Source organism: Eumetopias jubatus, unplaced genomic scaffold, assembly GCF_037043125.1.
Source record: "Eumetopias jubatus isolate StellerSeaLion01/CBP00866 unplaced genomic scaffold, mEumJub1_p1.0 scaffold_16, whole genome shotgun sequence".
Classification (NCBI taxonomy): domain Eukaryota; kingdom Metazoa; phylum Chordata; class Mammalia; order Carnivora; family Otariidae; genus Eumetopias; species Eumetopias jubatus.
Window position 1 is genome coordinate 41602016 of NW_028274822.1, and position 25197 is coordinate 41627212.

General features: G+C 35.2%; 1 pseudogene; it reads left to right on the forward strand.

Moving 5' to 3' along the window:
- Positions 1–684: 684 nt before the first annotated feature.
- Positions 685–779, forward strand: LOC148162270 (U6 spliceosomal RNA; annotated as a pseudogene).
- Positions 780–25197: the final 24418 nt, after the last annotated feature.

The following is a 25197-nucleotide window of genomic DNA, read 5'->3' on the forward strand; positions in this document are numbered from 1 at the left end:
TAAAGCATTATTCACAGAAGCCAAGACATGAAAGCAACATAAACGTCCATAGGCAAATGAATGGATAAAGAAAAAGTGGTATATATACATAATGGAATATTATTCAGTCTCAGAAAAGAAGGAAATTCTACCATGTGTGACAAGGGGGTTGAATCTGGAAACTAAATATATTCTTACATTGAATAATCTGCCTTGTTATATTTATTTATGCCTGTATATCACATTAACCTAATATTATATTTCTATGGAGCTATTTAAGTGCTTAAGTTATGATATAACACAAGCATTGATTGCGTTATTCATTTATTGGTTGTTGCTTTGAGATCTTTAATGATGCAAAACATCCTGGAAGCTACATTTCAAGAAGTGTTGTCTTTCAGCTGAGCTGAACTTATTTATAGCCTTATTCTTATTATGTCAGCAGCTATCTCTTTACCAGATTTATTTCAAATCTTCTTTATATGAAGTAGTACTCTTTTCTGAAAGAATCTATAACTTAAGATTTTCAGGAACATAGTTACTTCTATTAAATCTTATCAAAGATTTTCTAGTACAACAACATGTTAATATGAACATTTGATATCTATATTTTCATGTATGAAAAACTTTTCTATTTAATACAAATATAGAAAATGTAAGAGCCTAATATAGGTCCTTGACGATGTTTATTAAAAATTAATAGTAGTGTTTGTTTTGACAGCACACACACTGAAACTGGAATGATACAGAGAAGAGTAGCATGAGAATGACATGCAAATTTGCCAGTGTTCCATACTAAAACAAACAAACAAAAAGTAACAGTAAATACAAGGACTACAAAATTTCCTTAAAAAAGACATGATTGTTATAATGAAAAACAAATTGGATATGTGTATGTGTTTAGCTAGTATATATGTTGGTCCAAAACATATCCTTTAAGCTTACCTGAATTTATCTACAGCCTTATTCCAATGTCTGTAGCCATCATGGAATCAGCAAATCCTGGCGAGACTCTGATCCAAATCAATGTCTTACTTCTCTATATTGCTACGGAGGACGAAGGTGATGATAGAAAAAATATTATGTGATATGGATCTAATGGAGACATTAGTCCACAATGCATCGTGGCCTAAAATAATACCACTCAATAATATGCTAAATAAAATCAGAGAACTTTCATGAACATAGTAATACTGAATCATTTATCCCCAGGCAATTTATATTTGATATTGCCCTTAAGCTATTTTCCATGTCTTATGACTCCTATACTTAATGCAGCATTTCAACTTCCCCCTCTTTCTTTTTGAGCTTGTGTGGAACCATTAGAAGCAGATTAGTAACTATTTATTTTGATGATAGGTGTTTTTCTGTGTGTAATAGAAAAAAGATTCAGAGTCCATGATGCTAGGAAATCATTGTGTAGCTGTGCTTTCCGTCTCAACCCTGAGGGAAGAAAAGCTATCGATGTTGATGAGAAGGACTATTTGCACAGTACATCCATAAACTCAGTAGCTATTTTTCTTTTGTAACATTTTAAAGATTATTATTAGCAGTTAAAGAGTATTACTGATTATTTTTATGCCATTATATATTTCTTATGTCCAATTACTTAATGGATGGAGATTATTTTTGCTCAGTATTTTATTTTAACAAAGCCTTTGGTTAACAATGCACTGTTATCTTGGTCTATGCTTGCTTGTCTTTTTGTTATGATACAATGTAAAGCCATGAACCAACACACACACCAAAAATTCAACCGTGCTGGTAACATATATCTGTGGATTGTGCTCTTCCCCTATCCCATTCTCCTACCTCCCCTCATTTTAGGATAGCCACCATTTCAAAAACAGTAGGTTATTGTTGCTCTACTATACTATGTTTTGCTATACCATACTATACTGCATTATATTATAGTAAGTATAGTCTTATCACACATATATGCAGTCCTATATAGAATACTGTGCTTTGGTTGACTAATTTGGAATCATATAACAGTGCATTATAATAACACGACATACCATATTTTAAGCACTAATTTATGTTGACAGTTACTTTCTCTTAATACTCCAAAGATAACATCTCCTGTCTTCTAGCTGTTGCTGTTGTTGAGAATTCCATGGTCCTTTCAACAGTCCATTCCATTATAGGTAACCTTTCCCTTTCTATTTCATGATTATTGTCTTTGATCTTTTTTTGGTTTTATGACGGTGTGTCTTGGCCTAGATTTCTTTCTATTAATTTTGTTTGGGATGCATTGAGTCTGCGGGTCTATATTTTTACATCTGGAAAATTTGTTCCTATCATGACTTTTAAGTATTATCTCTTTAGTTTTCTGCTTAACCTTTGCTCCTGGTACTTTAGGTATAAATGAGAAATTTTTATTCTCTCTTTTAGGTTTTTTAATCTCTCTTGTTTTCTATCTCTGGTCTTTTCTTATTGCTTTCAAAGTACTTTTTTACATATATTTTTCAGGTTCACAAATTTTCTTTTAAGTGCCCCTAATCTCTCATTTAACCTTCCATTGAGTTGGTTTTTATTTCAATGATTATGTCTTTCATTTCTAGAAATTTAATTTTCAAATCTGCCCATCATTATGTCTTCTTGTTCTACATCTACTTTATAACTGCATTTTTCCCTTAAATTTTCCTATCCTCTATATCTGGCAGTTCCCAAATCTGCAGTCCTTGTTTTTAAATCTTTGTGTCTTGTTTCTGTTGTTTATCATCAGAGGGTTGGCTTCTAGTTTGTTTGGTAATCTTATGTGTGATCTTAATCCTGAAGGTATTTGGGCAAATTTGCCTCCAGATATAGTTTGTTTCTAATTCTCAGAGTGGTTAACACAGACCTATAACCACTTCAATACCCTACCAACTTGGAGGAGATATCTCAAGCTCAGCTTCCTCACTCACTTCTCTTTCTATAGTCATATGACTAGGGGCATCAAGGCTCTGTCCAGCCCATTAGCTTGTATGTGCCAACTCCCTGCTTCTCTATATTAGCCTCTCTGCCTCTTAGACTCTCAGCCTCACCTCACCTCACCTCACCTCACCTCACCTCACCTCACCTGGAAAGTCCAGCTTTCCAGCGCTCCAACACCAGGCTACAGAAGCTCTGACTCCTGCCCTCTAAACCTGCTTAGGTTTGTTTTTGTTTGTTTTCGGAAAATTGAGCCTGGAGATTCCGCCTACCATTGGTGAAGAGAGCAATGGTATAAAGAGTCAATGTCTCATTGGGGAGACATCACCATTCTGGTGAAATGTTGGTGAGTTTTTCAGTCTTCTCTTTAAACACATGCACTATAGAGCTGTGGATATAGAGATGATATATGATAGATGATAGATAGATGATAGATAGATAGATAGATAGATAGATAGATAGATAGATAGATAGACAGAAAAAGAGATAGCTGTAGATTTTTTCCTGACATTTTGCTTTTATGTTTTTTTAAAGATGTGCCAATAGAACTATTCTACACAAGGGAGTTATTTTACCTACCTCAGAAGAGTTTCATAGAGTTTGAAGGCTTTCATACTGTTTTCCTAATATTCAAAATCAATTTTCATTTTGTAATGTTATACTTCTGTTTCCTAAAATTCTTCCTGTAATTGTAGATAATGATCAAAGCCTCCTGAGTTTATGTATTATATCCATTTCTTCCATTTTGATAATGTTCTCTTATGTTATACTAGCTTAAGCTTTATTAAGGATTTTGCAGAATTTTCAAAACATGGTTAACTACTTACATAGCTCTTAAAAGGAGACATGCAGTGGGAAAATCAAGTCTGTGTAAAAAAGTAATTGAAAACACCACACAATATACAGTAAAGATGCGATTACTTTAAAAATAGAATCTGTAAACTAGGTCACTGAAAAACTGTCAGAATATTTTGGTTTTCATTTGGTCTCTAACTTTGTAACAACACAATTTCCAAAGAAAAGGAAGTAAAACTACCATTTATGAGTTAAAGAGTTTAAAGAAACATGCCAGTTTAAGAAAAGGTAATGACATTCATCTGCTGAGATTAAAAAATATATGAGATGATAAATTAAATATATGTTTACTCAATTGCAGCACCTAGGTAAAAATGCAAATGTGATATGTAAAACTATAAACAGTACTTAATTAAATAATGACTCAGTGTCTGGAGAAAAAAAGATGTATGCAATAACTATGCTTTTTTGTTCTTGGTAAAAATGCAAATGAAATCATTAATAGTTTATAAATGAACCTAGCTAAGAGACAGCTAATGCATATCCTATTCTAAACTAAATAAAAGCAATAAGTGTTCCATTACATTCATTGAGGTAAACTCCAAAATTCCTTCTATTTGTGAAATATAAGATTTAAATGCTTATCTTATAATTTTTCTCCCATGAAATCATTCTTCATGCTGCTATGAATCTTGTCATTAAAGTTAGTTGGAACATCATTTTCTCTCATTATTCTATTCAATTTCCCTTCTCCTCTCTCTTTCTCTTTCTCTCTTCACACATACATATGCATACACAAACATGCACATGCAAATATTTGTATCAGAAGAGAGAGGATAAAAGACACAATAAAATCACATCAACCTATATGCTTTGGGGTCAGTCCCAGAATTAGGTAACTATATTCTTGTCACTGAGAGTTATTTATCATATTCAGAGTAAGGGTTTGGTATGGTACTTTTCACTTTAATATTTATAGAATTTGATTGCAGCTGACTCCTCTACTCAAGGACTTCATAGTGTGGTAGTGAAATGGAATGAACAAATGTGTTATGTGATCAACTCTCAGTGATTAGTATATTTTAAAATTGTGTGTCTTCTTCATGATGGAGTTTTGTTTATATCCAGATCATCTTTCTGTACTCACAATTCTACTCAGTATCTTCTGCCTCCCTGCCCAAGGAATGCAAATAATTTTAATTCTAGCAAGAAAAAAATGTAATTATGAAAGCAAATCCCCTGAAAAAACTACATTCCCAAAACAAATATAAACTCCCCTTAACACTTTTAGATTATCAATGTGCTGCTTCCCTTCATTACAACTAATAGGTGAATTTCTTGTAAATAAATTATTTGAATAAGGCTATATACAGCAAACAAAGAATATAAATTACAGAAATGAATAAATAATTATTCAAATATTCAAATATACTTTGAAATCACATTAATTAGTACAGTGTGATACGTTGGTAGTAAGGAGGATGTCAAATTAGAGGAGATTTTTCAGGAGGAAATAATTTTATTTCTTTATTTAACCTTTTTTACTTTTATTTTGAGTACAAAGGATTGCCATGCCATAAGAAGATGATATGTTGTTATAAAATCATGACTGAGCAAAGAATTTTGTGTGGGAGAAAGACTGATGTTCATAGAGGGAGGTAAGATGAGCCAAAGCAAAGTATGACGATAATAAGAATTTATGTATAGTAATTTTCAGCTGGTGAAGAACTCTAACATCCGTTAGTCCATCTGATATGTAAACTTTTTTGGTTAAGCAGGTAGATGTTATCACTCCAATTTTCAGTATGAGGAAATTCAGAAAATATTTGGCCATTATAACCAAGATACCCAATTTGAAACTTACAGAATTGGATTAAATGGAACAAAACCATATAGTAGAGAATCTTATGCTTTTTGAGGGATAGTTTAAAATTAGTGAAGTGTTAGATTTTATTCCTCTCTTAGTGAGTGTGTAGAGAATCTTGACAGTGGTAAGGAAAGCTAGCCTAGCAGGCAGTTAGACACTCAGCCTACTAAAACAACATTGATGACCTTATGAAATTGTTTTCAAAGATGGTTGTAGCAATTCCTGCCATGCTTCTCCAACCAAGAAGTAGAGTAAGCTTCCCCACCCCTTAAATATAGGCTAACCTTGGGACTTCTGCACCTAGTTTCATTTATTTTATTTTTTTAAATTTTATTTATTTATTTGACAGAGAGAGACACAGTGAGAGAGGGGACACAAGTGAGGGAGAGGGAGAAGCAGGCTCCCCGCTGAGCAGGGAGCCTGATGCGGGGCTTGATCCCAGGACCCTGAGATCATGACCTGAGCCGAAGGCAGACGCTTAATGACTGAGCCACCCAGGCGCCCCCCCCCAGTTTCTTTTAAAGATTTTATTTATTTATTTATTTATTTATTATTTATTTATTTGACAGAGAGAGAGAGAAAGAAAGAGAGAAAGAGCAAGCACAAGCAGGCAGAAAGGCAGGCAGAGGGGGAGGGAGAAGCAGGCTCCCTGTTGAACAGAGAGCCCCACATGGGGCTCCATCTCAGGACCCCAAGATCATGACCTGAGCCAAAGGCAGACACTTAATAGACTGAGCCACCCAGGTGCCCCTCTGCACCTAGTTTTTATTAGGCCTTTGAAATAGATTTGCTGATGGAAAAAAAGATTCATAAATATTATTTTATCATCTCCTTTTTCAAGATATTGAGAACAGCACCGTCTTAACTTGGGTTGTTATGATAAAATACCATAGACTGGGTGGTTTAAACAACAAGCATTTATTTCTCACAGCCCAGAGACTGGGCACTCCAAGATCAAGGCTCTAGCAGATCCAGTATTTGGTGAGGGCCTACTTCCTCTTCATTCATAGACAATCTTGTGTCCTCACATGGTGGAAAGGGTGAGGGATCTCCTAGGGTGTCTCTTTTATATGGCCACTCATCCAGTTAAGTTTCAACATATGAATTTTGGGGGACACAATCATTCAGGCTACAGCAAGCATTTTATTCATTGCTGGACACTCCTTTCTCTTCATCTCAACCACTGTAAAATACTTAGCCCTAAATACATATGCAATAAATGTTTATTGTACAAACAAACAGATTGCACTTGTGACTAAAGCAGCTAGTTTATTACTTGATATTTATTCATCCCTCCTCCTTACTAACAAAGTTTTGATTTTGTTGGATATGCAAGTGCCCAGTTACAAAACTACATTTCCTAGCATTATTTTTATTAAATATATGATATAGTTCTGGCAAGTGTCTAACTCCTTAAAAGGAAGCCAACTCAGCCAGAATGACCCTTTGACCTTTTGTTCTTCCTGGAATATGGTTGGAATATGGTTGTGATACTGAAGCTCTAACAGCCATCTGTCACCATAAAATGAGATGCACATGCTAAGGACAGCTGAGCAGGGAGACAAAGAGAAAATGGGTCCCCCCTTCATTTTCTGAAATTAAGAATTCCTCGTATCAGTGAGATCATATGATACACGTCTTTCTCTGGTTGACTTATTTCACTCAGCATGATACCCTCTAGTTCTATCCATGTCGTTGCAAATGGCAAGATTTCTTTCCTTTTGATGGCCGCATAATATTCCTGTGTGTGTGTGTGTGTGTGTGTGTGTGTGTGTGTGTGTATCACATCTTCTTTATCCATTCATCTGTTGATGGACATGTAGGCTCTTTCCATAGTTTGGCTATTGTGTACACTGCTGCTATAAACATTGGGGTGCACATACCCCTTCGGATCACTACATTTGTATCCTTGGGGTAAATATCCAGTAGTGTAATTGCTGGGTCGTAGGTAGCTCTATTTTCAACTTTTTGAGGAACCTCCATACTGGTTTATAGAGTGGCTGCACCAGCTTGAATTCCCACCAACAGTGTAGGAGGGTTCTCCTTTGTCCGCATCCCCGCCAACATCTGTCGTTTCCTGACTGGTTAATTTTAGCCATTCTGACTGGTGTGAGGTGGTATCTCACTGAGGTTTTGATTTGGATTTTGCTGATGTCTAGTGATGTTGCGCAATTTTTCACGTGTCTGTTGGCCATTTGGATGTCTTTGGAAAAATGTCTGTTCATGTCTTCTGCCCATTCCCTGATTGGATTAGAACCATGAAATACTATAGACTCTGAGAAACAAACTGAGGGTTCTAGAGGGGAGGGGCGTGGGGGGGTGGGTTAGCCTGGTGATGGGTATTAAGGAGGGCACATAATGAATGGAACAATGGGTGTTACATGCAAACAATGAATCATGGAACACAACATCAAAAAAAATAATTAACTAATTTTAAAAGAGAGTATAAAAAAAAAAGAAAATGGGTCTTTGATAGTACCATGGAGTTGTTAAGCCTGACTGAAGTTGCTCATTATGGAATTTTCATTGCTTGAAGAAAAATATATACTCATCTTGTTTATTAAGCCTCTATTACTTACTTGGATTTCCTGTTATATATGGCTGAACTCAATGTGTTATCCTTTTCTAGGGCATATTATTCCATTTCTAGATGACCAAACTGAGGGACCTAGAGGTTAAATGATGTCAAAGATCATGTAGTGAGTAGATTTCAAAGCGGAAGGAGGAACTCCAGTTTTTCTGCGTCCCTGCCCCTGAGCTTTATTCACTATAACACAGCAGGTGGGTTTATGGAGTGGTCAGATCTTTGAGGGCAGTAAGTTACCTTCATTTTATTTTTTTTAATGTATCTTTGTATCTTCTGAATATAAGCATATGTGACAGACACTGTTGTTGGTACTGGATCCCCAAAGAAAAACAAGTCTCTTGTCTGCATGGAGTTTATATTTTAATGGGTGAATGAATATGCAAATGAGTGTATGAGTAGCCCATTCTTCTCTGCCTTTTATTTTCTGAATGACTGATCTACCAGAGATGATAATGATTGATTTCATTTTTCACATTTAGAAAAGCACATGAATATGTTTATCCCTCCGCTCCTCCATTTTACTGAGTAATCTGAGACCCACTGACATGAAATGTTATGCTCAAGGACACGCAGTTCTGGAATAAACTTTAACATTACATGACAAGTTGATTACCAAGGTCATGGAGCAAAGTCAATCCATCAGGATTCATGTAACAAATTACAGGATGCATCTACTAGGCCAGCTGTAGCTAGAAGCTGAAGGGAAGCTGGGTTTCTACTCCTGTACTGGGCATGTGGTAGTGGAAGAAATTTTGTATATTCTATGCAGGCTAATAGGAAACCAAAGCCAAGAAAGAAATGGTTTCAGAATGTCTGCAAATTGAAGGGTCTACAAGAAATTGTGCAGAAACAAAATGCTTTCTTTTACATCAGAGCAATAGATAACCACCTGCGACCAAAGGACCAAGCAAGGTCTAAAACAGCAGGAGGATCCACAAAAAAGCAGCAGCTTTTGCAAGAGAGAACACCAAACATTTCTTTGAGACAGCGACTCAGTACACATAGGATCAGCCCTGGGCAAAGTTTCTCTTTTAAAAGTGTCTCTGAAAAGTAACTGCTTTTTGCAGGATAGCTTTGGTTGATGCTGAGTGCAAAGAAAGTAGCCAGAACTGGGATTTTAAAAAGTAGTTAGTCCTTACTGCATTATGTTAACAATTTGGATCAAATCTGTCACTTCTTTGTCATGGGCCAAACAAGATTTACATCAAATACTTCTCAGCTGTTTGAAGAAAATTAGTACTATTTACAGTTACAGCAAAACTTAGTGTGGATTGAGACCATGTACATTACCATGCATTTGAATGTAATAATAGCTTTTGTTCTCATATTTATTTATTTATTTATTTTTAACTCGTGGAACCAAGTCAGGCTTAATGTATTTTATTGATTTTTCTGTCACACCGTTTTGAATACATGTGACTGGTCGGAACAATGGCATAAAGATATCTCAACCACTTGTTTTCTTCTCAAATGTATTCTATCAGTCCAGATTTCTAGGCTTTTGTTTTACACATTCTCCAAATTATGATGAAAATGTAAAGCACAGCTGCATGTGGAAGGCTTCATGGGGAAACTTGTCCACATGAGGAGAAACTTCCAGAAGATTTACTGCTTGTGAGATATGTTGACTGAATGTTCTGTTTATGTAAAGAAATACTTTACACAGATAGATGATATTAAACTAAATTTTAAGCAAGCTCCTCATTTTGACTCATGGCATTTATTTATGTGTGTCTTTTACATGATGACAAACAGAGTGAAAGAGAACAGTCTGAAGTACAGGAAGTTAATCCTGATATATCATTATTCTTTATGAAAAAACGAGATTTTCAGAATTATGAGAACTTGAAAGTTTTTCTGTGCATAGGGTATCTTCTGTATTTTTGTATGAATTTCCAGAATGTATAATTAAAATTTTATTACATTCATTTTATATAAACATGGGAAATGATTATCTTTATATGGAGTCTGATATTAGGTATAAAATTTAAGCTTATATATTTAAATACTGCATACAATGTCAGATTACATTTTGAAAGCCAAACTATTCTGCGTAAAATGTGGAATTTAGTCTTTCAAGAAAGATGTTTATATCGCTGGCTTGTAGGTTTGCATCTTTTAGAAATTATTGACCTTATGATAAATGTTAACTTTTCAGATTTAATACATTCTTTGTCACAGATGTCAACTCCTTGAGAAATATATATATGAGGTGTACATGCTATAACATATATACATAATAACACATATATGATGTATGTATAAATATATATAATACTAATTTTAGTAACCATCTTAATCTATATATTATTTCCTTATGGCGGCAAACCCAGAGAAGGTAGGTAGATGTGGTCTACCCTTGAGAGAGGCATTGTCTTTAGATAATTAAAAATAATAAAACCAACTCAAAACTGATATTTTTATCACCATAGGCTGACAATTCTAAATAATGCCAATAATAAAATTATCCTCCCTGAAAGTATCTTTGGCCTAAGTAATAAAAGTGCTAGAGTTACTGCTGAATTTTAATTAATTAAAATTTTGTGTGTGTGTTTCAAATTAGCACAATTTATTACTTAGCCTCTAAGTACCCACAGCCTCATTTCCTGTGTTCTTTCTGCTTTCTACCTACCAGCTATGGAACATTGACCCATTTTTAATGTACAAAAAAATAAACAAAATTTTCATGCAAAACATTTGTGTGTGGCCTTTTCTATCACAGAATAAGTTTTTTTTGCAAACTCAATTCCATTTGCTGTAACATGAAAAGCTTAGTTCTTTACTCCTTCTGATTCTAGCTTGCCATAAAAAAAGACTCATCAATGTGCTCTGCTGGAAAACAGATAAATTATCTACTTTAGATTCCATTGTTTAGCACACAGAAGAAATAGAAGCAGTTTTGGCGTTTGCAGAATGGAAATGAATTTCCAACTCACATGAGCTGTACTTCTGCCCTGCCATTTTGGTTATAAATAATATTTCTGCTCCACTATATAGCAACTTAAAGAGATTCTGTGCTTTTGAGAGTAAAGTTGGCCTTGAGAAAAATCATTTAGCTCACTAATATTTAATCTCATTACCTGTAAAAAGAGGAGCTTATTTCAGATTTCTTTTTACGTATAGATACTGATGTTGAAGAACCTTGAATGGGACTTCTTATAGCAGCTGTAGCCCAAATGTACAGACCATGTTTTATTTACAGAGTTTTATGGCCTGCCAAAACAGCTGAAGCAACAGTGATAACAACGAAAATGACATGAATTAAACATTTCCACCCTTTATGTTAAATGTTGTATATGTATTTTTTCCATTGATCTTGGCCTTTCCAAGTTTGAGGAAACGGAACGGCCCTCCTTTGACTTGTTCAAGCTCTCAAATATTTGATTCTTCCCTACCGGTCACCCCTAGATACAATCCTTCGACGCCTTCTATCAAGCTTTCATCGGGACTATAACAGTAACCTTGTAATGGTTTTCTGCTTTCATTCCCCCCAACCCCTCACAACCCATTTTCTGTAGAGCAGTCAGAGTGAACTTTTAAAAATGCCAATTAGATCATGTTATTGACCTGTTTTAACCTTCCAGTGGCTTCAGAGTTGCACTAAAATCCATTTTCCTTAGCTGCATTGACCAGAGTCACCCAACCAGAGCCTGCTTGTCCGAACATCTCTGTCACTTCTCTGTGCCCCCACTGGAGCCAGCAACCAGTCCTTATTCTACTTTTCATGAATGCCATGTTCGTTCTCACCTCAGGGGCTTGGCATTTACTATTTCTTCTTGCTGAGAAAGTTCTGGCTTCAGGGTTTCACACTGCTCGCCCTTTCTTGTTAAATGACACCTCCTCAAAGCCACCTGCTCATGAACGCTTGGAGTTTTTTCACTAGTATTCATTTGTTGCTTTTACTACACTATATCTTTTTAGTTTCACCTCTCAGGTGACAACAGCCCTCCTTAGGTATACGCCCTGGAGCAATTTGTCATTTGTGTACAGTACCATGTTGTGTGATTGTGTAAAAGTGCGAGTTTGAAGCAAACAACTGAATATATAATCTGTTCTGGTGGAGGATTTCTACCAGGGTCTGCTTTACTGTGTAAAGAGAAAATCTGTCATATGCATATTTTATATAGGATATTTTGTTAGGCAAAAATCTGGAAATTCAGGAAAACTCTCCTTCAGGAGCTCACAGGATATATATTTGAATATGCATACTTAATAAAAATACAAAATCATGAGAGTCTAGCTTGGTCGATTTTTATTTCATCTACATCCCCATGGACCAGCACCTGTATTAAGAAATAACATTCCTGGCACCTGACAAGCCACCCACTCTTCCACTTCTAGGTCCTAATACCTCTCTCCCCACTGCCAGGGTTAATTTTTCCTGGTTTTCAACTTTTTATAAACAGACTTGTACTGTGTATACTCATTTGTTTATGGCTTTTTTTTTTCCCTCGGTGGTATGTTTTCCAAGATTTGTCTATGTTGTTGTGTGTAGCTGCAGATTTGGGGGGATTGTTCTATAGTAGTCCACCAATTGAATAGAACAAATGTATTTAATTTGGATCATTTCCAGGTTTTGGGGGTATTAAGAATAGGCTGCTATGGACGTTCTTTTTTTTTTTAAGATTTTATTTATTTATTTGACAGAGAGATAGAGAGAGAGCACAAGTAGGCCGAGTGGCAGACAGAGGGAGAGGGAGAAGCAGGCTCCCTGCTGAGCAGGGAGCCAGATGTGGGGCTCGATCCCAGGACCCCAGGATCATGACCTGAGCCGAAGGCAGCCGCTTAACTGACTGAGCCACCCAGGCGCCCCTGCTATGGACGTTCTTGTACATGTCATTTGGTGACCATGTTAAGAGTAGAACTGCTTCGCCACAGAGTGTGCATTTATTCACCTCAAGTCAATACTGACAGTTTTTCAAAGTGCCCATACCAATTTTACTGCCAACAGAAGTGTAGCCTCCTTGCAATATTATTTTTTCATTTTTTATGGAAATATGTAGGCACAGAATGCAACAGTCATTTAATTAAAGCCATTTTCTTCAAATTATATTCATTCTACTATATCAACTAAATATGAACTTCAAAGAAAGTAGAATGTTTCCTCTCTGTAGTCATTTCGAAGGGGATGTTGGCTTCCAAACGAGATAGAACTCCAAATATGATAAGTAAGCAGAATCTTGAGAGAGTCAGGCAAAGTGGCATAGGGAAAGACCATAGAGCCTAGAGCTAAAAGGCTTATATTCCAATCTTGGCTTCTTCTTCTACTGGCTCCAGATTGTTCAAATCACTCAGTCTCTCTATTTTCTCAGATACTCACCCATAAAATGGGGATTAAAGAAGAAAAATTTTATATAACTAAATATTTGTGAGACTTCAGTAAAGCCACGTGTGGGATTCTCTCTTTACCAAGAAGTAGAATAAGCCCTACTTCAGTCGAGAAACATGAATAAAAAGAAAAAAAAATGACTGCCCTATTTGGTAACACTTGCATATGCCTTTATAGCATTCTTTACCCCGACTGTCTCCTTTCAAAAACTCCTGAATTGCACTTGGACATCCATGTGGTTCTTTAGAAATGGATTCTACCCATGCCTTTAGGAATAGAGTTGCAATAAGTAGGCTTTGCCAACCCATGCTGTCATTTTCTCGGCCACAGGAATTATTTTAACAGTGAGCACTCCAATTACCTCTCAGGTCTCTTCCAAGACTGTGGGCAGCCTTTTCTTCATTTTCACTTTTTATAACAGCTTTATTGAAATATAATTCGCATATCATATAATTTACCCATTTAGAAAGTACAATTTGACTTTTTTTAATGTATTCACAGAGTTGTGCAACCATCATCTCTACCTAATTTCACAGGACTATTTCAGCACCCCCAAAAGAACCCAATTAGCAGTCATTCCCCATTTTTCCTACCTCCAGTCCCTCACAGACTAGATTCACCCATTTTTGATCTTTTGTATAAATGAAAAGATATAATATGTGGTCTTTCACTCAGCAAAATGTTTTCAAAATTTATCCTCCTTGTAGTTTGATTTTTGGCCTGAACAGTCGATGGATACTTTGTCAGTTACTGCCAAGGGATCTGCGAACGCCTCCTGACATTAGTAGGGTTGAAGATCTCCTAGACATCTCCTCTCTTACTGGATTATTTTAAACTGTTATAAGTCACCCCCTTGTCCCCATCTCTGTAGATAAAGTTTTCCCCTATGTCCTAAAAATGTATTTCCCGAACTGCTAGGGGCCTAAAACTATGCTGGGCTTACTTCTCCACTCTTACACTCATTAGATATTTATGTAAATCTGAATTTTTGTAGCTTTTTCTTCATGCTGTCCTTTTAACTTTCATCACTGAGATTGGTCACGAAGATCAGAGACATTCAGCACTTTCCCCTACCCTAGCATCTGGCTTTTGGGAATGATACTAATGTTGAGCAACATTGTTACTTGCAAACCACCTCATCTTCATTAGAAGAGCCTCTTTCAACCAGAAAGTCAACCTTTTTATTTCTTCCTGTTTCAAAGTCTGTTACTCCTTGTGGTAGGTCTCAAGGCAGACCACAACTGAAGACAACTACTAGTCTTACTAAGGCTGAAATATTCTTTCTAAGATCTCTTATTCCACTTAGGTTTTCTGGTTTTAATGATTCATTAACGAGATCTTCTCCCCTTCCTTCTCTTCTCCAACATCCATGTCAAGGGAAATCCTGCATTACAAATTCACAAAGACATATACATAGAAATGGCTGAAAAAGGGTGGGAGGGTTATTTCTTCTTTATGTACATCAACCTGGAAGCGTTGCCATGAATTACAAGTTTATCATAGTGTTTGATGATTGCTGTAGACTCTGAATTATACAATGTTAACTTTATGGTCTCCCAAACTCTTCCATTTCAACATTTCAAAGACTACAATGACATATATTTGTTTCATTTTTTTGCAATTTCCAAAAGCTAGAAACAAAACCTGGCGGTGTCAGTATGCTCATTGCTTAAGCTTGTGCAATAATTTGAGTGCCTTTCTGGACAGCAGCATCCAAATGTTCCTGTCCATACATCATAGGCTTCTTGTTGCTGCTATTGTTACTCAAAGCTGATTGTTATTTTATTTACAATGATTTTATTAGCTTTCTACTACTCATACTTACTACGTATGCAATGGTCTGAAAAGTTTCAATTTTGTAATATGAGCTCCCCCCCATACTCCACCCCTCAAAAAAACCATAACAACAAGGGAGGAGAAGGTGAAAATAAGTTACTAGACAGAATGAAAAGAAATAAAACACAGTTATCTTTTTAATTAGATCAGTGTAGAAAATCACTTTAGACAATGCAATATAAATCAATGTACCTTCCCCTCCATGATTTATACGGTTTTGGTATGAATTTGGGCAAGCCTCGTTCAACAAAACACATATATTTACTATGGTCACGGCATGAATGGCCAATAACAAACCAAGCAAAACATAGCGCTTGTTTCTAAAAATGTTACATTTAAAAGTTTGGACAGTTGCCTGTTGTTCTAATTCACTTTGCCAAGACTAAGAACAGCTGAATTTAACAACACAAAATTCACTGAAAAGTTTCAGCCCCTCAAAATTAGAGTCAAATTAAAAATCTCACTGTAATTAAAATTTTCTTTGGCTGTTGTTTTGTTATTAATTTAATGACAGTAATAATTCCATTTCAGGCCATATGGATTTTATATAAAAGATAATATTTGACTAAAAGGACAGGCCACATCTTTATTAAAAGTAAATACCAACCAAAACAAAACAAAAGGCTAGGGATTTCTCACAGTTTGGGGATAGCTATTTAAAGGTAACACATCATTCAACTGGGATCATTACTTGAAAGTCCCCAGCCAAAAACACAGTGGAGCACACACTTGTAAATCAACGGTTTTAAAAAATTGTGTCTGGGGAGCTTGGAAGGATCATGGTATTGGACAGGAAATAAGATGAAGCTAAACAGTTAAACCTAAAGGAAAGCAAAGATTCAGGAGAATCCTGGTTTCTGAAAGTGGAAGCCTTGGTTAAAGACTGTTAAAGCCACCTCTGATTTACCTTCAATACCTCTGCCCCTTTGTGTATCTGAGCAATTTTCAGGTCCAATTCACAGCCCACCACCTAAGACACTTCATGAGACTTCCTAAACAAGATTAGAATTGAAGGTGACCTTCTGTCAACTTTCTGGGAAAAGATTATTAAATGGAAACCCTAGATTGGATGCTTTTTCTTCTGGCGGGAAAAATGGGAAGAAAATAAGAGTGATGGAAAGTTAAAGAATAAAATATTTTTTTAATGGCAAAAGATATATAACGTTGATGTACAACCATGGCTGTATCATAATCCCCAGATGAAGATAAATTTTTCTTGGTCACTGCACAGTTCCCCACAGGGACTGAAATTACCAATGCTACCACCCTCACAGGTGAGGATTCTGACAGATGGAAAAGCTTGCTCTTTCCCATTCTCTCATCATCGTCTTGCTTTTTGTGTCCCTAAGGATGCAGCTATGTGTCTGGCTGGTCCCTATAGCAAGGATATGTTACAAAACTACCTTTGCTCATTCCTGACTATTTACTATAAGACTAGTAACCTGAAGGTTATTTTTTCAAGTATCCTTAAGGTTTCTAGCAAGGCTAAACTCTAGGTATGCTTGAGACCCATTCCTGCTGTTGAGCGTTTGCTGTAGATTTAACGTATTGTTTAATCTAACCCTCAAAACAACCTCAGGAGTTGGTTTTTATTTTATCCCCATTGCATAGATTAGAAAACTGAGGTCTAAAGGGATGGGTAATTTATCTGATTGAGGTCATATAGTTAGGAAGTTATGGTCTCATAATCCAAACTCAGGTTTATTTCCATCATCTGCTAACCACCCTGTTGCACCATGTATTATGTCCGGGCAAGAAATGTTTCCAATACATATTTCCTTTTTTCTTTTTCTACTTCTTTCAATGTTTTCTTTGATGTGGGTTTCTTTCCTATACTTGCTTTCCATAGAAATAACCATGGTGTCAACTCAGATGAAGGTAAGTTTACTATCAAAACATCTTACCTTCATCATATCAAATAGTGTTATTTCTTTAAAGAAAAAAGGATTGTTAGATAATATTGCATAAGTATGTAAAATTGGGAAATAAATAGTACAATAATTAATTGTTTAAAATTATTTTTATCATAGAACAATAGAACAGGGGAATAAGGTGGAAGTGTACAAACAGTTTTGCTTTTTCCTATTTGTTTCTATTTGGGAAAAGCTGAGATCCAAAGATTTAAAACTTATTTGAAGTCAGGATGCAAGTAACCCATAACAGAACCAGATCTCAATTCTTTTGATTCCAATTTTAATGATTTTTTACAATTAACTTAATTTAATTAGACATTTAAAAATATTTTCTTCTTCTGAGCTCATCCTACGTAAGGACAAAATGTGAAAATATCTTCATAATGAGGTAAATAATTGTAACCTAAAAGTTCTATTCAACCTCGTCATTTAGATCATTTTTATTACATCACCCAGCAAAATTGTTTCATAAAGTGAAGGGATGAAATAATACTTTCATGTAAATGTAGACACTTTAATGGAGACTTTGTGAATGACTATTTGAATGTCTCAGCATAATTGACATATTAGAATTTAACAATAAATCTTTACTCCTTTTCTAAATTAGAATGATTGTTTTCTGCTATTTTAGAAAAATGCTTTAGTGTTGTTTTGGGTAAGCACTTTAGTCCTAAAATAACAATTTACATTTCTAACTCTCACATTTAAAAAATGATGTGTAAAATGGCAGATATTAAGAAAAAAATCAGTTTTGACAGCCTTTCTTTAATTAAAGTCCATTAAATAAATCTACTTATAAGAATGTTTAATCAACTGATTTCTCCAGACTTAAAAGCCATGTCTTTAGGAGATATCCAGTTAGAACAAAAGAGAAAATCCTGCATGCCCTTTTGGTTGGACCTATGTCAATATTTTAAAAGCTTTTTGCTGCTTTGAAACACAGGATCGGTTTCCTGACAATGATTTATGTACTAATATCCCCAGTATATTGCCTCTTTTTCATAATCATAAAACTGTTCAAGTTTGGATATTAGAGGTAAACATGACAATATAAAACATGCTGACCCTAAAAGAGGTGTTTCTATCACATTCAAGCACACCATAGATAATAGCAAATGGTAGAAGTAAGAAAAGGAAGGAAAGAGAAAATCTTTCAGCTCATTACGGCTTTTTGGGAGAGGAGGCCATGAGAACATTTTACATGCATTTTTTTGGACTAAGGGATATTAATAATTGGATGCCTCATGCAAGCCAAGTAATGTGGCATCCTTCTAAACACAATTTTGACAGTTTTTGTCTGAGAGGTTGAGACCAAGGCAGAGTGGGAGGACCCATGGAGATAGAGTCAGTGGTTTCTTACATTATAACTAAGAAATTAGTTCTGTCTGAGAAATTGCATGCTTTTTCCCCCCCAGAAAGACCTGGAATATAATGGAACCCACCTTTCTTGAAAGACCATTTAATGGCTATCTGTTGTTATTCAAGAATGGTCCATGGGATTTTCATTAACCTCCACCCTGACCCTACATGATTTATCAATATGTTCCATCCAATTACATCCAGTATTCTGCTCAAGGTGAGATTTGGTAAGCACACTGTTATCCATCCTACTACACTCCAGGGGCTGTGTCCACTTCCTTCTGGCCCTGGTATAATTTGACTGATGAGGTGACACTTTTATTATCACTGAATTTTCTCACTTCTACTTTCCCTTGACTCCAACGGAAAGTATGAAAATGTGCATCTGATGAGCCAAATCCAAAAACATTTGAGAGCCATAGCCTTAGAGAATGATTCTACAAAGGACAACTTGGCATTAATAAATAGTCATTTTGAAGGCATAGGGAATCACTACTTCATAGTTTCTTTAAAGTATATAGTTCTAATACAGCTTCTGGCTCAATTACCCTAATATCAGTGATTTAAAAGTTATTAACATTAGATATCAACTTTATTTGATAATCTATAGTGATTTCATGAAAATCCCCAATCATATAAAACAGAAAGAAAAATAGATTTAAAAATATTTTTTATTCCACAATGGGAAAATCCATAAAGATTTTTATAGGAACTTCCGATTCAGTGTAACCTAAAGAGAAATTTCTTTCCTTCAAACTTTCACTAAAAACAAAACAAACCAAACTTATTTCCATTTTGTATTACTTATCTTTTTTTTTCAAAATTGTATTTAAATTCTAGTTAGTTAACATCTAGTGTAATATTAGTTTCAGGAGTAGAATTTAGTGATTTGTCACTTACATATAAGACCCAGTGCTCATCATAATGAGTGCCCTCCTTAATACCCATCACCCATTTAGCCCATACCCCACCCTCCTCCCTCCATCAACCCTCAGTTTGTTCTCTATCATTAAGAGTCTCTTATGGTTTGTTTCCCTCTCTCGCTTTTTCCCCCTTCCCATATGTTCATCTCTTTTGTTTTTTAAATTCCACATGAATGAAATTATATGGTATTCATCTTTCTCTGACTGACTTATTTTCCTTACCCTAATACACTCTAGCTGTATCCATGTCATTGCAAATGACAAGATTTCATTCTTTTTGATGGCTGAGTAGTATTCCATTATAGACACACACACACACACACACACACACACACACACACACACACACACACACACCCCACATCTTTGCATTCATCAGTTGAAGGACATTCAGGCTCTTTCCATAGGTTGGCTATTGTTGATAACGCTGCTATAAACAGCAAGGTCCATGTACCCCTTTGAATCTATATTTTTATATCCTTTTGGTAAATACCTAACAGTGCAATTGCTAGGTCACAGGGTAGTTCTATTTTTAACTTTTTGAGGAACCTCCATACTGTTCTCCAGAGTGGCTGCACCATTTGTATTCCCCACAAGAGCACAAGAGAGTTCCCCTTTCACCACATCCTCGCCAACGTCTGTTGTTTCCTGTGTTGTTAGTTTTAGTCATTCTGACAGATATGAGGTGGTATTTCATCATGGTTTTGATTTGTATTTCCCTGATGATAAGTGACATTGAGCATCTTTTCATGTATTTGTTAGCCATCTGGATGTCTTCTTTGGAAAAACTGTCTATTCATGTCTTCTGCCTATTTCTTACCTGGATTATTTGTTTTTGGGGTGTTGAGTTTGATAAGTTCTTTATAGATTTTGGATATTAACCCTTTATCAGATATGTCATTTGAAAATATCTTTTCACATTCTGTAGGCTGCCTTTTAGTTTTGTTGACTGTTTCCGTTGCTGTGCAAAAGGTTTTTATCTTGATGAAGTCCTAATAGTTCATTTTTGCTTTTGTTTCCAGTGCTTCTGATGATGGGTCTAGTAAGAAGTTGCTATGGCTAAGGTCAGAGAGGTTGCTGCCTGCATTCTCCTCTAGGAGTTTGTTGGCCTCCTGTCTCACATTTAAGTCTTTCATCCATTTCAAATTTATTTTTGTGTGTGGTGTAAGAAAGTAGTTCAGTTTCATTCTTCTGCATGTTGCCATCTAGTCTTCCTAACATCATTTGTTGGAGACTGATTTTTTTCCACTGGATGGATACTCTTTCCTGCTTTGTCAAAGAGTAATTTACCATATAGTTGTGGGTCCAATTATAGGTTTTCTATTCTGTTCCATTGATCTATGTGTCTGTTTTTGTGCCAGTACCATACTATCTTGATGACTACAGCTTTGTAATATAGGGATTTTCATATATGGCTTTTTGTATGTTGAGGTATGTTCCATGTATACCTACTTTGTTTTTATCAAGAATGGATGCTGTATTTTGTCAAATGCTTTTTCTGCATCTATTGAGAAAGTGATATGGTTCTTATCCTTTCTTTTATTAATGTGGTGTATCACATTGATTAATTTGTTAGTATTGGACCTCCCCTGCATCCCAGGAATAAACAGTATCCTCTCATTAGCTCGATCCAGAAACAAGAACTTGATCCTAGATTTCTCTACTTGGTGACCTTCCAGAGTCAGTAACTTGGCACATTCTCAGTCTTAAACATCTCTCTTCTTGGTCCCCTCCTCTCCATACTCACTGTTCCTGCCCTAATTCTCTTCCCTCATTCTTCTCACTTGGATAATTGTATTACTCTCCTTAATTATCTTTCTTTCTCTATGCTTATCTTCCTCTAGTCCATCCTCAGTATCACCTCCAGGATGATCTCTCCAACACAGACTGGTCAATGACAAATTGACGTGTAATTATTAAAAACTTAATTAGAGAATAATCTAATCTCCTGCATAATATACCAGATTTTTCTTAGTGTGAACCATACATAAATGTTGTATCTCACCTGATTCAACATTCCATTTTCCCTTTCTGAATTACTTAGTGTTCCCAGACCTTGTCAGACTCATGCTTTCACACCTGATATTCCTTTCATCTGTCACGTCCGCTGCTGATTTTCACCCAGGTGCCTCTTCATCCTGTCAGTCTTAGCCCAAGGCTCCTCTGCTCTTTAAATATATCTTGGATTCTCTGAGATAACTATCAGCAGTCTGCCTTAAGTTCTTCCTGTATTTGTCATATAACTTTAATATAGCAACAGTGCATTGCATTATAATTTTTGGTTGGTGTGCCTATCCATTCTATCTCCATTCTTCCATTCTATAAGGTCTTAGAAGGTAGAGTCCCTTTCCAACCCCCAAATTTATGTGATTATATTTTGTAGAATAACCAGATTTGCCAACTAATCTCTTCGATGACTACAAGAATAGAAAAATATATAATAGGTTTTCCAAAATGTGATTATTATTAAATAACCCCTTATTCACAGCCACATTATGATCCCTAGCTCTTAAAATGATTTGGTCTTTTTGAGAGACAAACTGCAATAGGATGCTGACATCACCACAGTTTTGCCAATGATGATAAACAGTAATAAGGAAATCCTTTTCCACTGGTTGCCAGATGAATATCAACTGGAAAATCTTATCTATTAAAATGTAGGAATTGTAAATTCAGATATTTATACCTGTTCTGTGATACCCAAATTGTGATAGAAACATACATTTTAGTTTCGTAAGGTGTTAAGTGAATCATAAGATACTCCTCTCTTTTTTTCCTGCAAGGAGTAGAACAAGATACGTATCAATTTCAAAAATACAGACTTTGATTTTAGCAGATAGATAATGAATTTACCGATGAGATAACATAGAATTAGGTGGTTGCCAAAGATGCCGCTGTGAGAATTATCTTATGCATCCCTATATTAACTTTGTCAATAAATATGAAACTTGAATTTCTTTTATTTGAGATAGCAAATTTCACAAACATTTTAATGTAAAGTGACAATGTCAACTTACTTTGACTTGAAAATTCCTCACTTGACAAGTTACTTCTTTTTTTAATTGTTATGTTCAAGTCATCCTCCTGATAGGCTAAATCTATGCAGATATAGGGAAAATATCATTAAAATAATTTATTCTTGGGTCTTTTCTGATCCAGAGAATATTTTTAAAAATTTCTTATGTGTCATTCAATGCAAAAAAATAAAGCTAAAGTTAGCTTTAAAAAAGCCTGAAGACATCACATATCTTTAGTATACCCATATGCATAAATCGTACCTTTAAGTATATAGACATAAATGTAATTGCAGCCAAGATTAAAATAGGAGGATGGGTGCTTGAGAAGTAGTATGAATAAGACTAAATTGGATACTAAATTTTTACAAAAACTTTCAGAGGTCAAGGACAAGTGTGGCTTAGGTGTAGTCAGGTGTGGAAATGATTCTCCCAAACCAGTTGCATTTGGTTTATGTGTTTAGAAATCCCTGTTCCTTGTCCCGGTACGGCTGTCTTCAGCCATGTTCACTCTCATGCTTCTCCCCAGTGTTTTGAGTTGACAAATTAAAAGAAAATATGTATCTCCTATCCAATAGTCATTTGGAGTGACGTGAAGTATGTTGGAGCGACAAGAATGCCCAGAAGAGAGGCATGTTTCCTAGGAAGTGGGATGGAATCCATGGACTGCTTACCATATTCTCAGAGTAGACAGAAGTAAGACTCTCTTGATTCCTTGCTTCTTCTCCTAGCTTGGAGGAAGAAAAGGGAGAAGGAGGAGAAGAAAAAAGAGTGGTGCCAGACAACCCCCCACCCCTTTTGCCTTCCATAGGCCCAAGAAGAGGAAGGAGAGTAATTTTGAATTTTAATGAAGTTTGGAGTTTGATTATTACTTTGCCTGAACATAACAGCTCCTGGAATGGATCTCTTGGATCCATTGGAGCGATTAATGTGACAGGAGGCTTTTATAAAGCAGACAATGACTGGAAAAGTTACTGGCTTTGCTTGAGGTTTCATCCAGGAAAGGAGAAAATTACACCTCACTGAAAGGATTAGCAGGAACAGTGAAAAAAAATAATAAATTTGCTTCATTATTGCATCCTTGAGTTCGACTTATGTGGTGTTCCAGGTGACAACTGTGGCTTGCAACAGCTTTGGCTATGGCTGCAACAAGGAAGAAGGGAATTTTGTTTTTACTCTAGTTTACACAAATTCACTGCATGTGGCGCAAACTGGTATATATAAAAATAATTCCAAGCATTGGTTTTAAATATGGATAAACAATTTGCTATTGTGCATAGGCTATGCTAATGTGGTCCTTTTATGGTTCTAAACCTTTAGTGAGGTAAATTTTAAGATAGATACATTTTTGAAATCTGTGTTTCAGTTTATATTTACAATGCAACATTCTGTCTCTAAGATGTTTATGTTTGTGGGAGATTTGGGGGTAATTTTTATTACAATTTTATATTCATCTATAATTTACAGGGCTGTTATGAGGCCCAAATAAGATAATAATGCACATTACAAACCTTTGACAACTTTAAAAATGTTAGATATCATAAATATTATTATATTAGTACTAACAGTTACTTTACAGTTATGACACAAAATACTCTTATCTTTAATTTTAGTGTCTTTTTAACATTAGGAATATTAAGATATAAAGTTATAAAAGCATCAACTTCTTAGACTGTGTTATTTCTGTTTCGAATTTTAAAAGCATATTTGAGTAAGTATAGAAATAGAAATCTAACCATAACACAAAAGGCCAATATTTTTACCACACGGTTTGGCATTTTTTATTTAAATTTTTACAATAATTTAAAATGGCTTATTGAAAAAAATGGTCATACATGCTTCAGTATATGACAAAATAATAGCACACACGGAAAGATACAGAGGGACATTATATGAATAATAGTTCAAAAAAGTCAGTCTTTATGATCACCTCTTCCCTTGCCCATGACTAGTCAGTCTTGTATGATATAATATGTACTCATAAATAACTTAATTTATATGATAGAATCATTCTTAACCCACCATTCTGTGATTTGCCCTTCATTTGACATTTACTGGTCATTTATTACAATCATCTTTTATGCCATTTCATGTCAATTTACCACATTTTTCTTAATCCTTGCATAATACTCCATTGTACAGCTTTATAGTAATTTATTCAATCTGTCTCCTATTTCTTGATATTAACATTGTCAGTTGAATTTTTGGATATTTTTGTCTTTGAGAAAGCTGTTGGATATTTCCTAAAAGTGGGCTTGTTGATGTGTTGATTTGCAATATGAATTTTTGTATCTACACTTCCATATTGCTTTCCTAAAATAGACATATTGTATCACAAAAGACGACAATACCAATTCTGTCATAGATTCACTAACATAAGATCTTATAAAATATTTTGTCTTGTATCATTTTGGCAGTTTGGAAATGGGGCTTTGTTACTGTTTTATAGTATATTTCTTTTTGTGTGTGTGTGAATGATCTGAACATTTCTAAGTTTATTTTCGCCTTGTTTTCACTTTTTGTGAAATTCTTATTCATATAATTTGCTTTTTCTTTAAATGAGATTTTTTTATATTATTGATTAGTAAGAGCAGTTTAATATTAGATTAGTCCTGTGACTATTTAGCTTTCCTTTTGTATAAGCAAGAGTTCTCAATATTGTAAAGCTACACATAATTC